We start from the raw sequence: 17,398 nt of genomic DNA, 5'->3' as shown, positions 1-17,398 counted from the left end.
TCTGCCTTTCAAAAAATAAATCAAATAAATTAGATTCTGAAAAGAACAAGGATGTCAGAAGAGATTTTGGATGGCAGTAAGAGGAGCACTGGAATGCAATGAACATACCCTAGCCTCGCTGGAATAGAGCAGAACTTGTAGGAAGCCCAGTCGTCCTCACCCTCGGGGGCCCAGGCTTAATCCAGAGCTGGCCTTGTGAACGCACAGATCACAGGAGCTGCCCCCGCTCCTCACCCACCATCAGCTTTGCCTTGGGCTCATTCCTGCGGCACTGTGGAAGCAGCCAGGACACAGAACTGGCAGCTCCTAGGCTTGTCCTGGGACTGCCTGGTTTTGTGCCTGTGTGCGATCACAGCAAACCAAACTTCTGATTAGACGGTGGACGAGCTCTTGAGGGCCCTTTAGAAAGCAGTGGCCACCCCACTCCCTCTCCTCTCCTGGAGGATCCCTAATCCCCACTCAATCTTCTCCCTCTGACCAGACAGCATTTTCTCCACCTTCCCGGAGGCCCCAGCTACATCCACAATGGGCTAAGTGCTGTCCACGGTGCTCCCTGGACCCTCAGCCCCAGATCAGGGAATACGTGTGCGGTGATGGCCCTCTGTCTCCCCGCTGGGCTGTGAGCCCTCAGGCAGGCACTAGGGTCCCCCCTCTGCATTCTTCATAGGGCCTGGCCTCGGGAAAGAGCCCAACAAACTTGTCAGTGAAAGCAACGAAGCAAAAAGAGAGGAGAGAGAATGAGGAAGACAGGAGAAGCAAGGAGAGATGCATTATGCCCACATCAAGTAAATGTCTAATGCCAGGTGCCCCAGCGAATCCTCCTCAGGCAGTTAGTACTGGACACGCGGAGCAAGAAAGGAGAGGGAGAAACCACTCACCAGCCTGTCCCTACCAGCACTCGGGCCAGGAGACGCAGGCTTCAAACACAAAGCCATCTCCCCGGGCAAGAGTTGAAAGCTGTGGCTCTGTACCCAGCAGACCTGGGCCTGTCTCCATTCTCTCCTCCTTTACCGACAGGGCCTTAAACAAGCTGCATAACCAGGGCCAATGCTGTGGTGTAGCAGGTAAAGCCATCGCTTGCAGTGCCGGCATCCCACGTGGGCGCCAGTTCAAGTCCTGGCTGCTCCACTCTGCTATGGCCTGCGAAAGCAGTAGAAGATGGCCCAAGTCCTTGGGACCCTGCACCTACATGGCAGACCTGGAAGAAGCTGATGGCTCCTGTCTTTGGATCAGCCCCAGCTCTAACTGCTACAGCCGTTTGGGGAGTAAACCACTGGATGGAAGACTTTTCTCTCTCTCTCTCTCTCTGCCTCTGCCTCTCTGTAACTCTGCCTTTCAAATAAAATAAATCTTTGGGGAAAAAAATCTGCTTAACCTCCCAGGAATCAGCTTCTTCACAAGGAGAACTGGGGAGCGATGAGAACCCCCAGGAAGCTCTGGGCTAAGGATCCCATCCAGTGCCGACCACCGAGCACTTCACTTGGCAGAGAGGAAGCCCTAGGCAAATGGTCACCACCAGGATGGCAGGAATGGAAGAGGAGCCCTATGGGCCTGCTGGACCTGCCCACAGGGCCAGACCACCAGGCAAGGCAGATTCCAATTCAATGACTAGCACACTACTCTCACCTGGTTTTTTAAAAAAGAAACAGCAAGGTGCTGGGGGAGAGGGTTGGGGGGGGGGGGGCTACATTCTGACGTTTCAGTTTTGCTAACGGAGTTCTGAAGACAGGTGGCGGTGACGGCTGTACAGCACTGTGAACGTGGCATGTGCTCCTGGACTGGAAGCATGAAAACACGGACAAGTGGTAGCTTCACTACAATACGCATCTAGCCACAGTTAAGAATAAAACTCTGGGACAAATGTTTGACACAGCATCCTCTAGGCATGCCCACATCCCATATCCTGGTGCCTGGATCTGAGTCCCAGCTCAGCTCCCAAGATTCCAGCTTCCTGCGAAGGTACAGCCTGGGAGGACTCGAGTGCTCAGGTCTCTGCCACCACCTATAGGATCCCAGCTCCCAGATTCAACCCAGGCCAGGCCCAGTCATTGCAGGCTTTGGGGAACTGAACCAAGGAATGGGAGATTTCTATGTCACACTGCCTGTTAAATAAATGAATTTTTGCAATTAAAAAAAGGAGGGGGTGGACAACAGCTGGAGTCCAGATTTGGAATCCAAAGACTTAAACTCAATTCCCAGCTCTGCAGCTTGCTGGTTGGGAACTCTGCACTGAGCTTTGGTTTTTGTGCTTACTAAGTGAGAAGAGTAACAGCCCTGACTAGTCATCTCAATAGGATGGCAGGGGTTGCTAAGACTGCACTCTGGGGCAAGTGTTGGGTCACAGCAGGTTACCACACATGGGACACCCACATCCCATATCAGAGCAGGGGTTCAAGTCCTGGCTACTCCCCTTTCCAATCCAGCTCCCTGCTAATGCACCTGGGAAGGCAGCAGAGGATGGCTCAAGTACACTCCTGTGGGAGACCTGGATGGAGCTCCTGGCTCTGGTCTTTGGCTTGGCTCAACCCTGGCTTTTACAGCCATTTGGAGAGTAAACTAGCAGAAGGTCTCTCTCTCTCTCTCTCTCTCTCTCTCTCTCTCTCTCTCTCTAATAAATAAATCCTTAAAAACAAAAAATAAAGAAGAGTGCTCTCTGCAAACCACAGAGCATCACCACAACACAGCACAGCAGCTCTAGTCTTCTTGTCAACAGCAGAAGCCCATGGAGAAGCTGCGCCAAGCCAGCGGCCCATGACGCACACATCAGTGGTCTTTCTTCCTGACAAAATCGCGAAAGGCAGTAAGAGAAACAAATAGCTTCCATTCTCAACCTCACAAGCTTGGCATCTCTGAGAAGTTCCCAGAGGACCAGTGTGGCTGGGGCAGGCTGGGAACCATCAAGAATGGTGTGAGATAAACAGAGAACCGGAGGATACATACAAGTGGGTCCACAGAACTTTAGAATTAAGAAGACATATAGACAGTAACAACCTGTACTAAATATTAGACCCATGTGGACAAGGACAGTTAACTTTTTAAAGACTTATTTATTTGAAACACAGAGTGATGGAGAGAGGAGGAAAGACGGAGATCTTCCACCCACTGGTTAACTCCCCAGATGGTTACAATGGCCAGAGCTTGGCCAGACCAGAGCCAGAAACTAGGAACTCCATCCAGGTCTCCACAGGGGTGGCAGGGAGTCACACACTTGGGCCATCTTCCACTACCTTCCCTGGTGCATTAGCAGGGAGCTGGATGAGAAGCAGAGCAGCTGGGCCTTGAACTGGCATTTACACGGGGTACCAGCATGGCAGGTGGCAGCCTAACCCACCGGGCCGTAAGAATAGCCCCAACAGTTAACTTTCAAAGAGAGTTAGTTTAACACCAACAAGCATCTGCAGCAGGGGTTGGAAAATTGCACAGGTGAGTGCAGCCTGCGGTCTAGTTCTTCACAGTTTTTATTTTTTAAGATAGGAGAGGGGAAGGAACAGGGACCAGCTAAAAACCCTAAAATATTTGGGCCTTCAAAACTGTTGGCCAACCTCTAACCTCTAAGACACCACAGTGAACAGCTGCCCCACGTGCTTCGGGGGCATCTTGAGATTTGTCCATGTTCTGCAAGAAACCAAACGCCAAGGAGGGCCAGCTCAGACACAGTCAGGACAAGCTCCACCTCGGCAGAGAGGAGGCAGCACAGCGGGCGTCCTCAGCCTACCTGGGAAACAGGCCGAAGGCAGAAGAGGCAACAAGGCCAGGAGAGGCTTGGAGCACACTTGTTGGAGAACCTCCCAGGGCAGCGGCTCCGGTGTTCCTCCCAGCTCCTCCCCATTGCCAATCAGTGGAGATTTCCCATGGTGCTTCATACTTGCTGGGTGATCCCAGGCAAGTGGCATGAGCTCTGTGTCTGCTCACTTACAGAGTGAAGACCCTAACATCACCCAAGTACGCAGGACTAATGTGAGATGACACAGGCAAACGTGCCATTCCTGAAACAGGGCCTGGCACAGACCTGAGACCATCTCAGCGTTCTCTGTCCTGTCTGACCACTCTCTCCTGCCAGAGGTTTGCTGGAAAGCGCCATTCACAGACAGGGACAGGGAGAGTCTCACCCTGAGCATGGCTGGCCAGCGGAACTGAGACCCCTGGTAGTGGCGGTGCCCTCAGACAAGCAACCTCTCTGAGAGCCCCCAAGGAAGCTCAGGACCACGAGAGGTAGAGGTGGGCGGGGCACCTTCAACAGAGCCCTTGGAGAGGAGACAGACAGGACCAGGGCAAGGATGTCCCAACACAGGTACATGCAACACGCCCCCCCCCCCCAGTTGCCAAGGTTAAAGCCAAGAAGCAGGGCAGCCCTAGACGCCACTGACGCCCACCCGGTCATCCTGTGGACACGACGGAGACCAAGTCCTGACTTTCCAGGCTCATGACCCAGATCAAGTCCTGACCACCCGGACAGAGCAGCGTCGTGCCCTCACCCTCCACTCCACTCCCCTCCCCTCCCTCCGCCGCAGCCCCGCAGTGGGGAGCTCACCACCATACAGCAGGAACAGAGATCCCTGCAGCGCCACGCGGGAAATGCTGAGCACAAGGGGGGGGGGGGGCGGGGAGGGGAAAACACTCCTCCAGCACACGCTTCACACACGGGCACAGCTACGAACCATTCAGGGCACTAGAACTACTTTGCTCCCGTGCCAATGGGGAGAGAGTGGGCATCGAGACAGACGGGAAGGAGCACGCGCCAACATGTGCAGCGTGGAGCTACTCACAGCGAGAAAGTCTGGGACGCCGCCGCCCCCTTCTCCCAGAAACTCTGCCTGGCCCGCTCAGCTTCTATTCTTATCCACTGCTCATTTGCGTAATTTTTACACTGCAGAATATAGCTGGCCTAAGAATATTTTTTTATAATTACACCCATCACAGGAACTGTCAGAATCTAATGAAGGATAATTTCAGCTATTATAGGAAGCTTAAAAGATCATTTTCATGAATAATTCGTAATATGAATCATTAAATTCAAACAATGTCAGAAATTGCAAAAAAAATGAAAAAAGAAAGAGAAGGGACCGATCATAGGTGCCTGAGTACGCAGTCCGGTAGAGGCAGAGCCCAGCTGTGACAGGCACAGAAGCCACACTGCGCACCGGCAGTCAGCACGGGGTGGGGGTCACGCCCATCAGTCCACAGCACTTCCCTCCTTCCACTGTTCCCCAGGTGCCGGAGCCCAGAGGACAAAATCCAAGCCCTTAGCAGCCCCAGAGTGGCCTCCTTGCTCTGACCCCGACCTGCCACTCAGCTCTTCTTCCTGCCCCCGGGGACCTCCTGCAGGCCCCAGGCTCCCAGGGCCTCTGTGCCAGTACACGCGTTACCCTGCCTGCTTCCCTCCAGGAGAGAGAGTCCCACTGGAAAGGAAACGAACCTACTGGGCAGGCAGAATCAACACGCAGAGTGACGAATCCTCCTAGAAAACTATTTGAGCAGGTGAATCAAGATACACCTGCGCCCCAGGGCTCACAAACTCCATGCGGTAATATACATTCTTGCTGCCTTCCACTGGATTCTACTGTCAGCCAAAGATGGGGGGGTTCTAATTACTCAAACAAGGCTGCAGGCCTTGCTAAATAAACCTCAGGTCATCGCAGTCACAGTTCCCACAGCTGGTCCGTGCCAAAGCCGGCAAAGCAGGACACACAGCTGGGCAGGGGTGCAGCTAAGGCCAGGGCAGGCATTGAGGATGTGGGTGTCAATGAAGCCAGGGGTGGTCAGGAGCAACACAGCAGTGACTCTGCTGGGCTCAAGAGAAGACCAACTGGCTGTGAACGTGCAAATCCCCCCATTCAACTCTCTTCTGAGAAGCAAGACAACCAGAGGACGATCCTGGAAACTGAACTGTGTCCCAACTTGGATCTAAAGACACACTATATTAAAAACACACAAGAGTTTTCAGAGAGAAGAATAATGGTGACACTAAGTAAGGGGGGAAAGAAGAGCAGCCTGGACCTATATACATCCAACTTCTTACCCAGGTTCTTAACCACCGTCCAGACTGCTACCCCTGCCTGCGAACCAAGTCTTCCAACTGCAGGTGACATCTCGTTAGCGGGGCGGGAAGAATCATCAGTGAGTCACAACTGGTGTTTATTAAAAGCGAGCAGAGCAGCACATAAAACACAAGAATGTTGTGCACACGGTAAAGGTTAAGCATTCTTCCAGGAAAGCTGTGTCCCTATTACGTAACACCAACACAGGTACGCATGCTGAGTGTAGTTCTTACGGCTGGCTGTAGCACCAAGAGCTGAAAAAAAGGTCAGGGATGACAGGTGATGACGAAGGTGACTGGCAGACGGATGCTGGACCCACGCGCTCTCGTTCGGCGGCCTCACTTCTGCACACCTTTCCCACTAGAGTCAAGTCCCTGGATACAAGGACACAAAAGGATGAGGCTCACCACGACCTGTTTGCAAAAGCCTGGGAACCATCCCAGTGCAGTCTGTAAGGGACTGCTGTATAAAGTACAGCCACAGTTCACTCTGCAGGCAGGTTTTTTCAAACTGATTTAGATCTTGGGCTATGGTCAGGAGGCTGATTGACGGCTGGCAAGTATACATCATTCCCTGAAAAGGGCCAGGGGGATTTGGGTCAGTGAATGCTCTCCTTAAAGGGGAAGACTGGTGTGTATTTCTGTGTTTGCAGGCTGTGTGCTCTCTGCTGGGAACTGTTCCACTGTCCCACTGCAGCCCAAAAGCAAACACAGGCAGTAATGGGGGATGCGGCTTCGTTCTAATAAAACTTTATTTACAAAAAAGGTCTGTGTCCTTATCCATTGTGTGCAACCCCTGGAAGAGACTGTAATCTCACTGTGGGGGAAAGAAAACAGGTGTAACAGGTATGCACAGAGTTGCACAGTACAGATTTGTGTAAATTTACGTACACTGATTAACACTGGTTGCCTAAAAGTAACACCACTGCGGGGAGAGTTAATGCTATATATCTATGTACTGCTGGACTTGTTATCAAGAGTATGTATGGGGCCGGCGCCATGGTGCACTTGGTGAATCCTCCATCTGTGGTGCTGGCATCCCATATGGGCGCCGGGTTGCTCCTCTTCCAGTCCAGCTCTCTGCTGTGGCCTGGGAGTGCAGTGGAGGATGGCCCATGTGCTTGGGCCTCTGCACCCACATGGGAGACCAGGAGGAAGCACCTGGCTCCTGGCTTCGGATCGGCACAGCACCAGCCATAGCGGCTATTTGGGGGAGTGAAACAACGGAAGGAAGTTCTTTCTCTCTGTCTCTCTCTCTCTCACTGCCTTTTTTTTTTTTTTTTTTTTGACAGGCAGAGTGGACAGTGAGAGAGAGAGAGAGAGACAGAGAGAAAGGTCTTCCTTTACCGTTAGTTCACCCTCCAATGGCCGCTGTGGCCAGCGCGCTGCAGCCGGCGCACTGCGCTGATCCGAAGCCGGGAGCCAGGTGCTTCTCCTGGTTTCCCATGCAGGTGCAGGGCCCAAGCATTTGGGCCATCCTCCACTGCATTCCCGGGCCACAGCAGAGAGCTGGACAGGAAGAGGAGCAACCGGGACAGAATCCGGTGCCCCAACTGGGACTAGAACCCGGTGTGCTGGCGCCGCAAGGTGGAGGATTAGCCTAGTGAGCCGCGGTGCCGGCTCTCACTGCCTAGAACTCTACCTGTCAAATAAATTTTAAAAAGAGTATGCATTACTCATTTTTAAAATTCTAATAAAATATTCAACTATTTGAAAATCTATGTATGAAATACAAGCTATCTAATGATTACTGTCACTGAAATCAAGTCCCTGTAATATATTCTACCAGTATTTTTATCATTGCAGAGAAAAAAAAATGGAACCTTCCATAATGCATATTTAATTTGATGCCAACTATCATGCAAAGAACTCTCCCTAGAAACTGTCCCAAGAAGGTGGAAAGAGAAATAACAAGTCATGAGAAAACTGAGAAAATAAAACTGATTCTCATCTCCTGGGGAGAGAGCAAACAACAAAGAGGAGTTAAAAAGGCGAGCTCCCGGGTGAGGGCACAACTGTGACTTGAACCGGGGAGCTACAAACCTCACGTTCCTGAAGAGGGGTGACACATTCCTGAAGAGGGGCGCAAAGGGACACCATCCCCAGAAGACACAACAATGGAGCACCATGCCAGGGTTGGGGTCGGGGTCTGAATCCCAGTTTAATTTGGTTCTCCTGGTTTTAGCCAAAAGCTGGCAAATGGGACATGGGTCCATGGCAAATCCAATTCTCCATGCTCCAAGGGCACCTCCGGTTCAACAGGAAGATGAGCATGGGACAGCAGGCACTTGGTTACCTTGTGGCTTAAACATAAAGAGCAGGAGCACTCCTGTTTCACCCCCACACAGGGCATGAGTCCCCGCCCAAGGCATGCTACCATGGACCTCAGTGCCCAGTAGAGACCATCGCTCCCATTTCTACACTGGGCTGACCTGGCCACTGCCATCACTTAGCAAGGTCACAGCATCTGCGACCTCACACGTGTGCCAACAACTGCTCATGTCTTGCAAGAGCCACTCTTTCCTCCTCCTTTGGCAAGATAAGCACCAATGTTTGGCTTGGCACTTGGCCACCTAGGCACGAACCAAAGAGACTGCTTCACAGCACCCCTCATGGCTACCTGTGACCCACAGGAGAGCATCACGGCAAATGGCAAAGGAAACAACGAGTAAACTTGAAGACTCAACCACAGGCAGGATCCCAAAGGAAATCCAGAGGACTGGAGGGGAGGGGGCCAAGTAAGGTGCCCAAGATCATACTGCGAGCAAAGGGCAGAGCTAGAACATTCCATGGCACAACCCATGTGTAAATCTTTTAACGTGTATTTATTTTATTTATTTATTTAAAAGGAAGAGGAGAGAGAGAAACAGAGACAGAGACACAGAGAGAGAGAGAGATCTTCCATCCAATAGTTCACTCCCCAATGGCCATAATAGCCAGGACTAGCGGATGCTGAAGCCAGGAGCTCCATCTAGATCTCCTATGTAGGCTGTGGGGGCTCAAGCACTTGGGCCATCTTCTGTGGCTTTCCCAGGCACATCAGCAGGGAGCTGTACTAGAAGCAGGACTGGAACTGACACTCCAGTATGGGTTGCTAGCCTCTCAAGCATTGGCTTAACCAGCTGTACCACAACACTGCCCCCCACCACCCCCACCACAATCTACATATTTATACTCTAATGCTTCTTAGATCCAGCTGCATGATGAACACTGCCCTGTTTTCCTCTGGAAGAGGAAGGTGGCAGGAGGCAGCTGGCATGCCCACCAAACGCTGTGCCAGGCATCTCAGGCACAGCCCGACAGGGACCTCACACTGCTCCCACTCACGCTGCACCACTGCCTGCGCTTCCTATGGAAATCCCCACCAATTGTTATCATTTTTCTTCCATCAGCTTTCTTCTCAGCCCATAAGAAGTCCAAGTGTCAAGTAAGGTTGGAGGAGCCAGTGTTAGGGCACAGCAGGGTACACTGCCACTGTGACATCAGCATCCCATACTAGAGCGTCAATTCAAGATCCAGCTACTCCACTTCTGATCCAGCTGCCTACTAAGGCACCTGGGAAGGCAGCGGAGGATGGTCCAAGTATTTGGGTCCCACGTTGGAGACCTGGACTCAGCTCTGGGCTCCCAGCTTTAGCCTGGCCCAGCCCTGCCTATTGTGACCATCTGGGGAGTGAATCAGCAGGTGGCAGCTCACTCTGTGTGTGTCTGTGTGTGTGTGTGAGAGAGAGAGAGAGAGAGAGAGAGAGTGTGCGTGTGTGTGTGAGAAAGAGAGAGAGACTTCCTCTATGTCACTCTGCCTTTGAAATAAATAAATTTAAAAAATAATCACTATTGCAGGGAGGGTTTGCTAAACCCTTGGGACAGGAGATGCAGACCCCAAGAGCTTGAGTAAGAGTTTGAGTTTGAGGAAGAGCAAACTGCCGTACCTGTCTGAAAGGATCCACTCCGAAGTCTCACCCGTGCCCAAGGGCTTACAAATGACTCCTATTTTCTCCTTTCACGCTCCTCTCCACCATTTCTTAACTCTCCGTAATGAACAGAGTTCCATTTTCTTAACAAATCAAGAAAACACAGATTGTTTACCAACAGTAAAGGCTGAAACCCACTGAAGGCCGGCCCTGCGGAGTGCAGGCTGCCGGGGGCTGCCGTCAGCTCCAAACCCTTGGCTTCACCCAGAAGGCAACCAAGGCCACAAAGGCAAGGCCTTGCCACTGCGCCAGCTCCCAGCTCATTCCTGATGGCCCAGCAGCGGGGCCCCTGCACACTGCTAATGGCATTATAATGAGAGGAACCGGATGCAAATGAAGGCAAGAGTAATTAAAGGTAGAGCGGAGCTTGACCTAATTGGCTCCATCTGGAGGAAGCAGGGTGTTTTGGAAACAGTAAGTCCTCAACACAGTGAGATTTGGGGGAAGAATCTAAGAGAAATGGAACAATAACGGGGAGCCTGGCGGGGCAAGAAACTCCAGGTTAGGCGTGTGCCTGCAAGGCCTGCAGTCAGTGTGGTCCTGAGTGCCCAAAAGCACGTCCCACAGCTCACAGCAACCTGGCAAAGCCAGCACTCCCTCTCCCACAACCCAGGGCCCCAGCATGCGAGCTCCAGGGGGCAGACAGGTGCATTCCTCCCTCCCCGGTCAGGGCCTCCAAGGCCCAGGCCCTCCCACTCCCTGCAGTGCACTGAGGCCAAGCACCCGACGGGATGGCAATGATGACCATCTAACACTTGCACAAAGTGTGTGGTGGGGACCAAAACCCAGACCGTCTGGACCCCTCATACACACTCCCTCCAAACTTTCTAAGCTGCGGTTTCCTCACCTGTAAGATGGGAACGGGGTGGGGGGGCTGCCTGCTCAGCGGCCAGCCAAGGCTCGGCGTGTGGTGCTGAACGCACGTTAGCTGCTGCTCTGTACGACACCCGATGGCCTGCTGGGCTTTCACTAAACATCCACTGATCATCTCCAGCAATTTAGAACTGGGCTATGAAACAGGCAGCAATCCTCTAAGCTCTAGGGGAGGTGATGGGAAGGAAAGCACGGAGGGCTTCCTGGAGCAGTGCCATCTGGCTGGTGAGCGTGGTAGGCCTGGCAGTGTTTAGACTGGAGCTGGTGGGGGGACGGGGATGCGCCCCACACAGGGAAGAGAGTGGTGCATTTCCGCTCTGTGCAAAGAACGAGCGAGGCCATCAACCAGAGAGATAACCCAGAGGCAGATGGAGAACGAGTGAGGCCATCAACCAGAGAGATAACCCAGAAGGCAGATGGGCCTTGTCTCTTGAGAGGGTGTCTCTTTTCGCAGCCAATCCAAGATAAAGAAAGCATTTAGACAAGCTGCTCTCACCAAGGTACCAGGCATCATTACCCACTCAAGCGAGGCAAAATGACCAGTTGCCTTACGAAAGCTGTAATTAGAAACTTAAAACAGCACAGTCTTCAAAACCAAAGTGGCATTTAACAAAACAAGCCACCTGTCAGCCTCCAGGAAGGAGAGGAGCTGCAAACCGAAGGAGACGCTGAGTGACAAGCACCCGACAGTAATCACAATGCCCGCACGGCCCTAAAAGGGACGACGACAGCGGGGATAAACACGCGTCTGGCCAGGGCCCGGGAAGCAGAGGAAGCAGTCCCGCTGCTGTTTGTCTGTGCCTTTGTTTCCTGCCAAACAAGAAGGAGGAAATGAACAAAAATCACACATCAATACTTGATATTCGCAGGCAATTGCTCTCATAATGATTTGGGAGAGGCAAGGAGCCAGCTGGAGATGAAACCAGGGAGAGCAAACAAAACATCGCCCCTTGGGGAGGTTGCCAGAGAGACACGGCCACTTCCAGAACCCGGGACTTGGTGCTCTTGCAACCTTGACCCAAGGTCTTTGGTGGAGCTTTCCCAGTAGGGTTGGCACAAAGGGTGCCAGTATCCACTGTCCCTTCTTCCTTCTGTGTCAATCACGCAACCACATTTCCCAGGCTTTCTTTCCATTAGGGTAGCCAGAGAGCTGTAAGTAGGAGTGATGGAGGGCAGGAGCAGTCTGAAAGCAAGCTTGTCCTCCTTAAAGCTCCAGATTGGTATGCAGCCTGACTAGGAAATGCACTCTCTGCCCATCCAACTGCCTGCTTCCGCCTGCAGAAAACACACACGTGAGGGCTGGAGCACGGTGAGGCCATCCCAAGAGGAGAGCCATGCACTGCGGACAGAGCAGGGGGAGAGAAGCCCCTGGGTCCCTGATGGCCACGAAGCCATCACACCAGCTCTGGACTCGCTGCTTCTGCCAGAAGAGAGAACAGTCTTACAGAAGGCGCTGGCATGTGGGTTTTCTCTCTTACACAAGCCAGATACAACCTCCCAAATAAACCTCAAAATTTCATCAAAGCAGGGTGAATGCTATGAAAATGCACTTTTACGACAATGCTCTCAAACCCCCTTCCAACAAGATCTCTAACCACCAAACCTCTCCTGTATAAAAACACTTTGGAGTTGCCAGGTTCCCAAGTCACTCTGGCTGCATGGTCATCTGTGGGTTTGCAACCCAACACCCTCTCTTCTCTTTATCAGAAGCCATCTCAGGGCCAGTGCTGTGGCACATGGGTTAAGCAACCACCTGCAACAGCGACATACCATATGGGTGCCAGTTTGAGACCCGGCTGTTCCATCTCTGATCCAGCTCCCTGCTAATGTGCCTGGCAAAGCAGCAGAAGATGGCCCAACTGCTTGGGTCCCTGCCCCCTTGTGGGAGACCTAGAAGAAGCGCCTGGCTCCTGACTTCAGATTGGCATAGCCCTGGCCAATGCAGCTATTTGGGGAGTAAATCAGTAGACAGAAACTCACTCACTCTCACTCTAACTGTGCCTTTCAGATAAATAAAGATAAACCTTTTTTTTTTTTTTTTTTTTTTTTTGCTTTTGAATGATTTATTGACTTGGGAAAGTGATCAGTAACATGCTAAAAATATGGAACGCTTCACGAATCTGCGTGTTATCCTTGCGCATGGGGCCATGCTAACCTTCTCTGTATCGTTCCAATAATAATGATAACTCTTAAGAGATAGAGAGAGCTGTGGCATAGTAGATAAGGACCGCCTGCAGAGCCAGCATCCCATATGGGCACCAGTTTGAATCCTGGCTGTTCCACTTCTGATCCAGCTCCTTGCTAATGAGCCTGGGAAAGCAGCAGAGGAAGGAACAAGTGCTTGGGCCCCTGCATCCAGATGGGAGATCCAGAAGAAGCTCCTGGCTTTAGGTCGCCCCAGCCCCAGCTCCAGCAGTTGCAGCCATTTGGGGAGTGTCTGAATCCCCCTACTTCTTTCTTTCTCTCTCTCTCTCTCTCTCTCTCTCTCTGTGTGTGTGTGTGTGTGTAACTATGCCTTTCAAAACCATCTCTTATTTCTGAGGTGCAACCCCTCCAATTCCCCACCTAGTGTGCCATGGGACCATTCCACCCCTCCCCCAGCCCGCCAAGAGCAGGCAGATGCACCTGCTGTGGCCACCAAAACTCTCTCCACTCCCCTTCCAGCACCTCACTCAGTCCCAGGACTGCTAGGGCTGTGTCAGAGCTGATCTGGAATCATCTGTGGGGATGCTCGGTTAAGGACACCCTCAACTGCACCTGTAACTCAGAATGATGTTTTTTTCAGTCTGAAATAAATGTGGCAAAATATAAACAGCTGTTACAGCCGGCGCTGCAGCTCAACAGGCTAATCTTCCGCCTGCGGTGCCAGCACACCAGGTTCTAGTCCCGGTCGGGGCGCTGGATTCTGACCTGGTTGCTCCTCTTCCAGTCCAGTTCTCTGCTGTGGACCGGGAGAGCAGTGGAGGATGGCCCAAGTGCTTGGGCCCTGCACCCGCATGGGAGACCAGGAGAAGCACCTGGCTCCTGGCTTCGGATCAGCACGATGTGCTGGCTGCAGCGCGCTGGCCGCGGTGGCCATTGGAGGGTGAACCAACGGAAAAGGAAGACCTTTCTCTCTGTCTCTCTCACTGTCCACTCTGCCTGTCAAAAAAAACCAAACCAACCCAGCTGTTACATCTGAGTGGTGCATACATTTGGTGTTGGATATATTATTTCCTGGACTTTCCAGTACATTATAATTTTAAGAAATCAACCCTTTGGCCACTGTGTCCTGCCTTGACTTGCTGGTGCTGGCAGTAGGGCCAGGTTCCACGGCTACTAAGCAGGTTTTGGTTTAAAGCTCAGGAAACTCTCTAACCACGTGAATGCTGTGCTAACGGGACAATAAGCTGCAAGGCTTTCAACCACCATCATCGTTATTCACCTACTTTCAGAAACTAATCCACAGGTGTCTGCTAACAAACCTTGGCCTTCTGCGGCCTGGACACTCTTAAAGATACATCTCCAACTCCAGATGGAATCAGTAATTGCCTAGCACTTTACGTGAAAATACTGAAGCTCTGAGAGATCAGCTTCTTCAAGAACACAGATCTGAGTCCGTGCTGTGGCACAGCAGGTTAAACCACCACCTGCAGAGCCAGCAACCCATATGGGTGCCAGTTCGAGTCCCAGCTACTCCACTTCTGATCCAGCCTCAGCTAATGTGCCTGGAAAATGGCCCAAGTGCTTGGGCCCCTGCATCCACAGGGGAGACAAGAAGAAGCACCTGGCTCCTGACTTTGGTCTGGACTAGCCTCGCTGTTGTAGTCATTTAGAGAGTGAACCAAAGGATGGAAGACCTTGCTCTGTCTCTCCCTCTCTCTCTGTAACTCTTTCAAATAAATAAAATAAATTTAAACACACACACACACACACACACGCATCAGTGACCAGGCTGGGACTCTACTCAGAACCCCCAAGGGGAAAACCAGTGTCCACCTAGCCCCTCATTCTCTATTCTCGCCTTCTCCAAGCTGCTTCTTGAGGGTAAGGCTGCCCTTTCACCGTGGAAGGAGAAGCACGCGTGCAGGAAGACGAAACTGCCGAGAGCTGCCGTGTCTGCACGTCCCACTGGTACTGAGGGGCGCTGAGTCCGCGGGCCTGACTTCCCCCAAGCCTGATGTCTGGTCCTGGACTCCCTGCTCTCCCCAGGCTCCCCAGGTAACCACACCTGAGCTGGACAAGCTCTGGGAGGCACAGCCACAAGACAGTTATGTGGGGCACAGCACAGGATTCGTGTGGCACAAGAACCATGACCCGTGACCTATGAGCTGCTGAGCTCCCCACAGGTGCCATGGATCCGGAACCACCTGAATGCTATGAGGCCAGGGCTCACCACAGCCCCTGGGAGCTGTCCATTCATCCATGCTGTAAGCATTCACAGAGTACATACCACTGATCAAGCTCTGTGCAAGGCACGTTGAGTGCAACAGGGGTAAACAGAGGCAAGGCTCCTGTGGATTGGCTGGTGCTGAGTGGAATAGAGACAGAAAACAAGCTAAGGAACAAACAGCCAAGCCACTTTGAGGCTTTGAAAAGTGCCGTGGTGAAGATTAAAGACAGTGGTGCAGGCGCTGCAGCTTAGTGGGTAAAGCCTCCACTTGAGGCGCCAGCATCCCATATGGGCGCCAGTTCATGTCCCAGCTGCTCCTCTTCTGATCCAGATCTCTGTTGATCGCCTGGGAAAGCAGTGAAAGATGGCCCAAATGCTCAAACCCTTGAACCCATGTGGGAGAACCAGAAGAAGTTCCTGGCTCTTGGCTTTGGATCATCCTAGCTCTGGCCATTGTAGCAACTTGGGGAGTGAACCAGCAGATGGAAAACCTCTCTGTCTCCCTCTGTATGAAACTCTGCCTCTCAAACAAATAAATAAATAAATCTTAAAAGAGAGAGAGAGAGAGAGAGAGAGAGAGAGAGAGAGAGAGACTTTTTAAAGGAAGCCTATGCTTCCTTTAAAACGGCTCCCAAGCTTCCTTCTCCGCCCTGGCGGTGACTACTCTGACTGCCACCAGCACGGTCATCCCTTGGCCCCCTCTCCCCAAGTCGCAGCACATGAATCACACAGAGATGCCGGCGGGAGCTCGCGGCTGCAGATCCATCGCTACAGAACAGGACCACAGAGGCCAGGACAGCTATGGCAGTGCAGTGGACCTAACAAGAGGGGGCGGGGAGCCTCCCAGCAGGAGCAGACGCTGTGGCCGTGGAAAGACGCAGACTCCAGAGGAAGCTGTGCCCAGGGAGGAGGTACCCATCCACCCGTGGGGCACGTGAGGGACAAAAATCCGATTCCAACGTGACAGCAGCAGCAGCAAAATGCTGGGGAATGACTGCTCGTAATACCAAGAAGTCCAGGGCTGCATGGACGCACCAGGCCAGAGCTCGCGATCGGAACCCAGTGCTCTTGGCCTCTCACCTAGGCTCCTCTTTGGGTCCGAGGACCTTGTACTCAGGCTCCACGTGAATACAAGTTGGCGAAGTGCCCCCGGCTTCCCAGGCCCAACAGGAAAGACAAACACTCTTGTTGTTTCATTCCAGTGTCCTGGGACCTAGCTTCAGCCAGCTGAAGACACGGCAGGGAAGGAACCCGCCATGGGCAGGTCTTCTGATCTACCCAGCGGGGCCCTATCTCCCTGCTGTGAATCAAGCGCTCGTCTAGCTACACCTCACTGCCCGCGTGCTGGGCTAACACACCTGCCTAAGAGAACCACCCTGTCTTGTCAACCTGACCCACCTGAGGCTCACGGGACTCCCATGCCTCCCAGAGAGCCTCTGCAGGCAAGAGGCCAGCTTGCTGTATACCTCATCTCCAACTTCAGCTGTGAACATGGAATGAGTGAGAGCTGACCTACACCGGCTCCCCAGAGAGGAGAAAGGGAGTCCAAGTGCACGAGCCGGACCACCAAGTAGAAGAATTATAGTAAGAGGTTCATGGCCAAGTGAGTTCCCTGTGGCTACAGCGGCTCCAGACAGCTGGGTCTGGGATGATCCCCTGTCAGCGGATCTGACCTCGCCCAGGGAGAACAGCACTGGAGGAGTGCAGAACCCAGGCTGGTTCTTCCTGCTGGACCGCCGCGTTCAGGGGAAAGGAACCCCTGAAGAGGCGGAGAGACCACCTGTAACTCCTCTCCTATTGTGCTGGCTCTGTCTGGCTTTTCTTGGAGGAAACAAACAAAACACAGAAGGGGACAAGAATCTGAAATTCTGTTATCTGCAAAATTAAAGACTGTCAGCCATCTAGTTTAACTAAACTGTTTGGTTTTCAAAGCCTGGAGGCACCTCCCCCCTCCCCCCCCCCACACACACCGGATAGTAACAATGAAGGCCAGCTTCCCACAACAGCCCTCAGGAATCTAAACCCTGAGGGCACTTGGGACTTAAATGATTTTTTCAATCTTTTCCTTACTGTCGCGAGCTCACAGTTTCAACAACAATTTCGTGACAGAAGATAAAAAGCATCTTTTTATCCTCAAGGTCAAAGA

General features: G+C 52.4%; 1 protein-coding gene and 1 non-coding gene across 3 annotated transcripts in view; both read right to left on the bottom strand.

The window, feature by feature from the left end:
* The window catches only part of SNX29 (sorting nexin 29), a 473,054-nt gene that overhangs the window by 242,477 nt on the left and 213,179 nt on the right, over positions 1–17,398 (bottom strand). The window lies entirely within an intron of this gene.
* Positions 12,977–13,082, bottom strand: LOC133751129 (U6 spliceosomal RNA). The gene has a single exon (XR_009864763.1). It is a non-coding gene; the product is annotated as a U6 spliceosomal RNA (small nuclear RNA).

The sequence above is a fragment of the Lepus europaeus genome, chromosome 21 (genome assembly GCF_033115175.1).
Source record: "Lepus europaeus isolate LE1 chromosome 21, mLepTim1.pri, whole genome shotgun sequence".
NCBI classification, from domain to species: Eukaryota; Metazoa; Chordata; class Mammalia; order Lagomorpha; family Leporidae; genus Lepus; species Lepus europaeus.
This window is presented reverse-complemented; position numbering and strand designations above follow the sequence as displayed.